The sequence below is a fragment of the Triticum dicoccoides genome, chromosome 2B, assembly GCF_002162155.2.
Source record: "Triticum dicoccoides isolate Atlit2015 ecotype Zavitan chromosome 2B, WEW_v2.0, whole genome shotgun sequence".
NCBI classification, from domain to species: Eukaryota; Viridiplantae; Streptophyta; class Magnoliopsida; order Poales; family Poaceae; genus Triticum; species Triticum dicoccoides.
Window position 1 is genome coordinate 307831430 of NC_041383.1, and position 7475 is coordinate 307838904.

A 7475-nucleotide genomic window follows, 5' to 3' on the forward strand; every position below is an offset into this window, starting at 1 on the left:
GTACTAGTTGCTAGTTTGGTCAAAGCAATGATTAAAAAATGAATTCTGGACCTTGCTGGAGTAGAACCATAAGAGTATATTCCCAAACGAGAGTAGCTTTCCCTCAATCATCGGGAGCCCGGCCATGCAACAATTGTTTAATTCCTTGGATCACTGCGGCTGGGTTAAACATCAATCCGTACTGATGTGGACGCGAAAAAGAGTAGGCATCAGACACGGATAGTGTAATACATCTTGTCCAGTCCATCTGCAGCGGCAAAACGATCTGTGCTCGGATTCGATGGGTTGCTGTGCAACGCGTGAGGCGCCGCGCCCAAACCCTAACATCTTTACAAATCTCGTATCCGCCGGTTCCCAAAGCTTTAACCATAATTTTGATCTTCCAACGAAAAATCTTGCCGGCTCTTCTGCGTGATTGTTCCACGCCGATTCTTTTTTCATCTGATCAATCGCGAGCTTCTTGATCCCGGAATTAGGTCCCTCCAAGAACTCAACACCATCGTGCGTAGGCCCCACGGTGGGCGCCAACTGTCGTGGAATTGTCACGGCAGATGTCCTAGTGTGAGGACTTAGTCGCGAGGCCAACGCATCTATGTGGTAGCTTGAGAGGGGTTGAGCGGAATCGAGAGACGCAGGGCGGATCAACACGCAAGACAAGGGTTTAGATAGCTTCGGGCCCCGGGAAACATCATCCGGTAAAAACCCTACATGCTGTTTGAGGCTAGGTCTCATTATCATCACGAGGGAGTCGCCGTAAACCGGCTCTCCTCTTTGTGTCTAGCCCTAAGATTGTTTCTTCTTACTTGTAGCTTGTCCCTCTTTGGGCAGCCCTGCCCCTCCTTATATATGTTGAAGGGGCGGGTTACACGTGGAGTCCTATTAGGATTAGGACTAGTCTATCTCTAATGCAAACTGGATACAAGTCCTGGTCTTAACTCCTTGTAAGGTAAATATTCCTCATGCCTTTCCTCTTAAACCGGCCCACAATAGTTGAACCGGCCTTCATGAACCACCAGACGGGCCACCGGGTCTTGTCGCTCCTCTGACCCGTCCGCCGGGTCACCAGTGAGTTACAACGTCCTGGCGGGTTGCTGGTAAATTGCCAGGTCTGGGCGGGTCACCAGATGAATATCGCCAAGTGTCAGCGGGGCCTCAAATAAACCGCCAAGTCCGGTCGGGTTAACTTCCGGCCGGTTTACACTGCGGGGTATATCCCCGACATCTTTTGAGCTAGACAGTTTGCTGTATGTGCTTCACTTATATCTTTTAGAGCACGGCGGAGGTTTTATTTTGTAGAAATTCTTGATCTCTCATGCTTCACTTATATTATTTTGAGAGTCTTTTATAATAGCATGGTATTTGCTATGGTTATAAAATTGGTCCTAGAATGATGGGCAACCAAATTGGGTATAATAAAAACTATCATAGAAAGTGAATCGAATACTATGATCAACTTGATTCTTGATAATTGTTTTGAGATATAAAGGTGGTAATGTTAGAGTCATGCTAGTTGGGTAATTATGAAATTGAGAAATACTTGTGTGGAAGTTGGCAAGTCATATAGCATGCACGTATGGTAAAAGTTGTGTAACAAATTTGTCGCATGGGGTGCTCTTTTGATTGCCTCCCTTATGAGTGGAGGTCGGGGGCGCGCGATGGTTAACTCCTACCAACCTCCCCCCTAGGAGCATGCGTAGTAGTACTTTGCTTCGAGGGCTAATAAAACATTTGCAATAAGTATATGAGTTCTTTATGACTAATGTGAGTCCATGGATTATACGCACTCTTACCCTTCCATCATTGCTAGCCTCTACGGTACCATGCATTGCCCTTTCTCACCTTGAGAGTTGGTGCAAACTTCGCCGGTGCATCCAAACCCCGTGATACAATACACTCTACCACACATAAACCTCCTTATATCTTCCTCAAAACAGCCATCATAGCTACCTATTATGTCATTTCCATAGCCATTCGAGATATATTGCCATGCAATTTTCCACCGTTCCGTTCATCATGACACATTTCATCATTGTCATATTTCTTTTGCATGATCATGTAGTTGACATCGTATTTGTGCCAAAGCCACCTTCATAATTTTTCATACATGTCGCTCTTGATTTCATTCCATATCCATGTACACCACCGGAGGAATTCATATAGAGTCATATTTTGTTATAGTATTGAGTTGTATTTCATGAGTTATAAATTAATAGAAGTGTGATGATCATCATTATTAGAGCATTGTCCCCTAAAAAAGAAAGGCCAAATAAAAATGCAAAAAAAAGAAGAAAGAAAGGCCAAATAAAAAAAAGAAAGACCCTCAAAAAAGAAAAAAAAGAAAAAAGGGGGACAATGCTACTATTTTTTCCACACATGTGCTTCAAAGTGGCACCATGTTCTTCATATAGAGAGTCTCCTATGTTGTCACTTTCATATACTAGTGGGAAATTTTCATTATAGAACTTGGCTTCTGTATTCCAATGATGGGCTTCCTCAAAATGCCCTAGGTCTTCGTGAGCAAACAAGTTGGATGTACACCCACTTAGCTTCTTTGTTGAGCTTTCATACATTTATAGCTATAGTGCATCCGTTGCATGGCAATCCCTACTCCTAATGTTGACATCAATTGATGGGCATCTCCATAGCCCGTTGATTAGCCTCATCAACGTGAGACTTTCTCCTTTTCTGTCTTCTCCACACAACCTCCATCATCATATTCTATTCCACCGATAGTGCTATATCCATGGCTCGCGCTCATGTATTCCGTGAGATGGAAAAAAGCTGAAGCGCGTTAATAAGTATGATCCAATTGCTTGGCTGAAACCGGGGTTGTGCATGATGGGAGTATTTTGTGTGACGAAAATGAAGCATGGCCTAACTATATGATTTTGTAGGGATAAGCTTTCTTTGGCCATGTTATTTTGAGAAGACATGATTACTTTGTTAGTATGCTTGAAGTATTATTACTGTCGGGTAACAGGTTCCGACAAAACCCTTAAGGTTTGAACACTGGGGTGCGCATGAAGATTTTGCCCTACCGAATCTCGCTCTTAGCCTCGCCGCAATCCCTAAGATAACACGATGAACTCTCAGCATAAGAGACACAAGATTTACACAAGTTCGGGCCATCGTTGTGGTGTAATACCCTACTCCTAAGTGGTGGTGGTGGATTGCCTCTTGGGCTGATGATGAACAGTACAAGGAAAGAACCGCCTCGCAAGAAGAGGTGTTCTTGTGCTTGGCAAACTTGTGTGGGTGAGGATGATCTGGATCAGTTGCCCCTTCTACAGTGGTGGCTAGCCCTATTTATAGAGGCCCTGGTCCTCTCACCAAATATTGAGTAGGAAGGGATCCAACAATGGCCATTTTGAAAGGGGACAGCTAGTACAAGCTATCCTGACTAAAGGTGGTCTTCGCCTGTCAATGGTGCTGCTGGTGACCCCGTCCTGGGCTCCACAGTGACCTCCACCCTACCGTCCTGCTAGTCTTGGTCTTCTTCCACCGATATGCAAACCTTTGCCTGATGCCTCTGTACTCCGCGCCTGCGCTTGCCCCTTAGCACCAAAGGGGAAATGAGGACACTGCACACTGGCGCCCGCCTAGAGCCCGCCTCACCTTGGTCGTCATCGCTTGCGTCACGGGAACCTCACGAGGTATCCCTTGCCTTGATCTCTCCGCCTCCCTCGCGAGCCTGCCTGGTGAGGCCGCCCCACGAGGCTTGGCCCCTCACGAGGGTCTTGAGTGTTGGGTTGATGACGAAAAGCCGTACTAGGCCATTGGTGGAGCCATGCCACGGGCCGCAGGCAGGCAAGTCTGGGGACCCCCATTCCCAGAACGCTTACAATAGCCCCCGGGCCCAAGGTGCACTCGGACATCGCTTAGCGGCAAAGCCAAAGGGCAAGTGCGGAGCACCGCGGGCCCCAACAGCTTGCGGCCTTGGTCGACGCGTGGCGACTGATTGGACGTGGGCGTCTCCGCTTCCCCATGCTGCCTCGGCAACTGCCCGACTTGACGAGTCTCTACTGCATGCAAAAAAGGGTTATCATTACCTGATCATGGAGGTCGACGGTTGGCCTCCCTTGGGCTATAAATGAGGAGGGGTGAGAGCCCCCGTCGCCCATCTTTTCTTGCTCCGCCTCCTTCTTCTTCCCCGCTCCACCTCTAGCCTTGACGCCAATGGCGCCGATCCGCAGATTCTCGGCCGAAGAGAAGGGGAAGGCTCCCCGGGACGGACCCGATCCGCTTCCGCCGAAGAAGAGGCCGGTCCACCGCCACCGCGGTGAGGCCATGAGGCTGGAGATGACGAGGCCTTGGTGCGAGCGGCCACCCCCTGGGTACCCGCTACTCCAATACGCTCCAGCCGAGGACTCTACAGAAAGGGGCGGCGAGCGATGCCGCCTGCGCCGCAGCCGAGGTCGGCGTGCCGTGATAACACACGCTGTCAGCAATCGAGTCCACGCTGCGGACTCCTCTCGCGAGCTCGTGCTGCATGCGGCGATGCCTCCAAGCACTTGGATCCGCCTTCCTTGGTTCTCTCCACTGAGATGCCTCTGAGGGGGCCTCTCGAGCTTTGGCTGCAGCACACCGACTGTGGCGCCCCGGCGACCGGAGCGGAGGTTGACGTCATTTCCCCGGGCAAGATCTTCATGACCCGACGCTGGGGCGAGGTCGCCCGGGTCTGCCGAATGGGAGGCGCCCTCATGATTCATTTTGAGTACGACGAAGCCTCCATGTTTTTCTTCAAGGTCTTTGACATGGAAGGCCGCCACCTGGAGTGCTGCCCTAGAGGTGGCAGTCAGGAGGTCGATGAGGTGGGGTCCGGGCCTACCGTTCGCTCCCCCAACGGCTCCTCCGGTAGCAGCAGCGACGCTTGGGAGTCTAGCGATTCTCCCGAACTCTTTGAGACTCCGCTGATGAGTGACGACAGCTATGTACCCCAGAGCTCTCGCCGGGCTCGGAGCAAGGAGGCCGCGTTGGGGCATCGCCGTGGCTGATCTGGATGGGGTTGGCGCCGGCCTCCCGTGGCCCACTGTTGATGATGGCGTCGGCCATGGAGTTGCATGTAGTTAGGGCTCCTCAGAATTCTTGTCAGGACCGGATTTTTGGGATATTAATTTCCCAGAAAATGGCCCTTGTGCTCACCAGCCCCAGGATTACTGTTAGCTGGCGAGACACCAACTTGGTACAGAAACTCCAAGCAAAATACAAAAATATGTAGTACAAGACCATTCTGGCCTATGAGTACAACACAAGGTTTCTAGTGGTTGATGGCGGAAGCGGTTTGTGGTCCATCAGCGTCTATGGTACTCCATTTCCCACGAGATAATAGGTTCCAGGGCTGCTATCATCATTGCATAGGTTCCGGGGCTGTCATCGCAATGCTCCTCTCCATGCAAGAAATCTGGCCGAGACAATAGCCAGGGACAAGCCAATGAGTAGTTTTGAATGTACTCGCAAACTTTATGAACACAGGTATAATATAATAAATGATAATCATGTTTTGAAATATTCTATGATCACAACGTCAGTCCTAAAATTAAATCCATGATGCGCGCGAGCAGGTTATTCATACACAACATGAATAAGCAGTAATGGAGTAGAAAAAAAATGCACCGATCGGGTGTCTGAAGCGACGCCTCGAAAGGATAATAATTAAAGCATGCCTCAGTCGGGCATCTGAGCGACACCACATAAAGGGCTTATAAATAATAGAAATAACAAGCATGCCATAGTCGGGCGTCTGAGCGACACCACATAAAGGGCTTATAAATAATAGAAATAATAAGCATGCCATAGTCGGGCATCTGAGCGACACCACATAAAGGGATTATAAATAATAGAAATAACAAGCATGCGACAGTCGGGCGTCTGAGCGACACCACATAAAGGGCTTATAAGAAAATAATCACAGTGAATATCCAGGAGGTAGAACCGTCCCAGGGATACTCAATAATTCAAATAATGTAAATGGTCAGTCCATAATAATAGTAATCATAATCATCAAGAGTCACAAGTCATGATCCATGTTCTGGTTTAGCAGTTTTTCCTCCGAGGCCGACACTAAGACCGACACTTGACCCATCCTAGACTGTAGTCCTTAACCATGGACACGGCTATTTGAATAGGAATAATCTCTACAGTGGGTGTACTATTTACCCACGAGTAACGGATTCCGTTAGTCCATCGGGACTAATTCCATTTACGGTGTTTTAATTGAAAACACACCTGACCCGCACACACCAGCCTGACTTACCGGTGTTTGGAATCACCCACGACACTCGTTGAGCAACACTCTAAGTGGGGAGGCTACAACCTCGATTAGCATGGGATCACAAAATTTATAACACGCGCAAACTAGGGGAGCTACCCCCTCGGCTACAACCGGAAACACCCATGCCCCCGGACCAGGTGGCATGCCTACCGGATGCAGCTGGTATCTTCCACCATGGCCTCTCTGTACGGTGTGTGCTAGGAAGGGGTTGGCAACTTATTGAACCGTACCCTACCTATGGCAGGGACAAGTGGTAGTACGAAACAAGTGTGGGGGTTACTGGAACAAGACTCGATCTACGGCCGACTCAGGAGGTTTAAGTGTTCCCTGCATGATTCGCACAACAAATGTGTTTCAACCAACAGATAGAATCACCACTCATCATACCTTACCATGCCATACCAGACACAACCGTCTCGACCAAGACTGGAGACAAGCTCGTGTCTACCCAAGACAGAGGCTTTCCCGGATTCCTTCCGATAGGCATGAAAGGCATACGAGGGTGATTACTATCACAACGTATCAAATTCCAATAGCACGGAATCATCAATATGCACTTATGAGTATGTTCATATCATCACATAAAATAATGAAAACCCCGAGACGAGGGGTGTTGTAACCGTATCAAACAACACACGACAACATTATGCCAGGGTTTAGAATGATTGCCTTCATGTTGTGGAGAGGCAGGGTGCATCCCAAAACTTTTGAATCTTTTCTTCTCTCTCCAACAAATCTTATTTTTGAAAATATTCAAATTAATACCAACTTAAAAAAAAACAGTACAAAAAGTTTTCCTAATTATTTTTGAAATAAATCTTAAAATAAACTAGGTGAAATTTGAGAGAGGTAGGAAAAAGAATCAACTCATTTGGAGTTATATTTAAAAATTTATAGCTAGTCAAAGTTTAGTCAAATTTCTGTTTTTAAATAAAATAGAAAAAGAAAAAAGTTTCGAAATAAAAACATGTCGAAGACGTACTCTGGGTTTATGCCCCCACTTATGCCAGCGTGGACCGGCTCGTGGGTCACTGACAGTGGGTCCCTCGGGCCCACTGGTCAGGTTTGACCAGTCGCCTCTCCCTCCGGCGATCGCCGTCGACGAACGGTGGTTCCCCCGGGGTTCTGAGGGCGGGGATGGATCTTCCAGTCTAGGGCGGTCCTCCCAGTGATCGACAGGCTAGCGGGGATGAAGGGAGTCGCC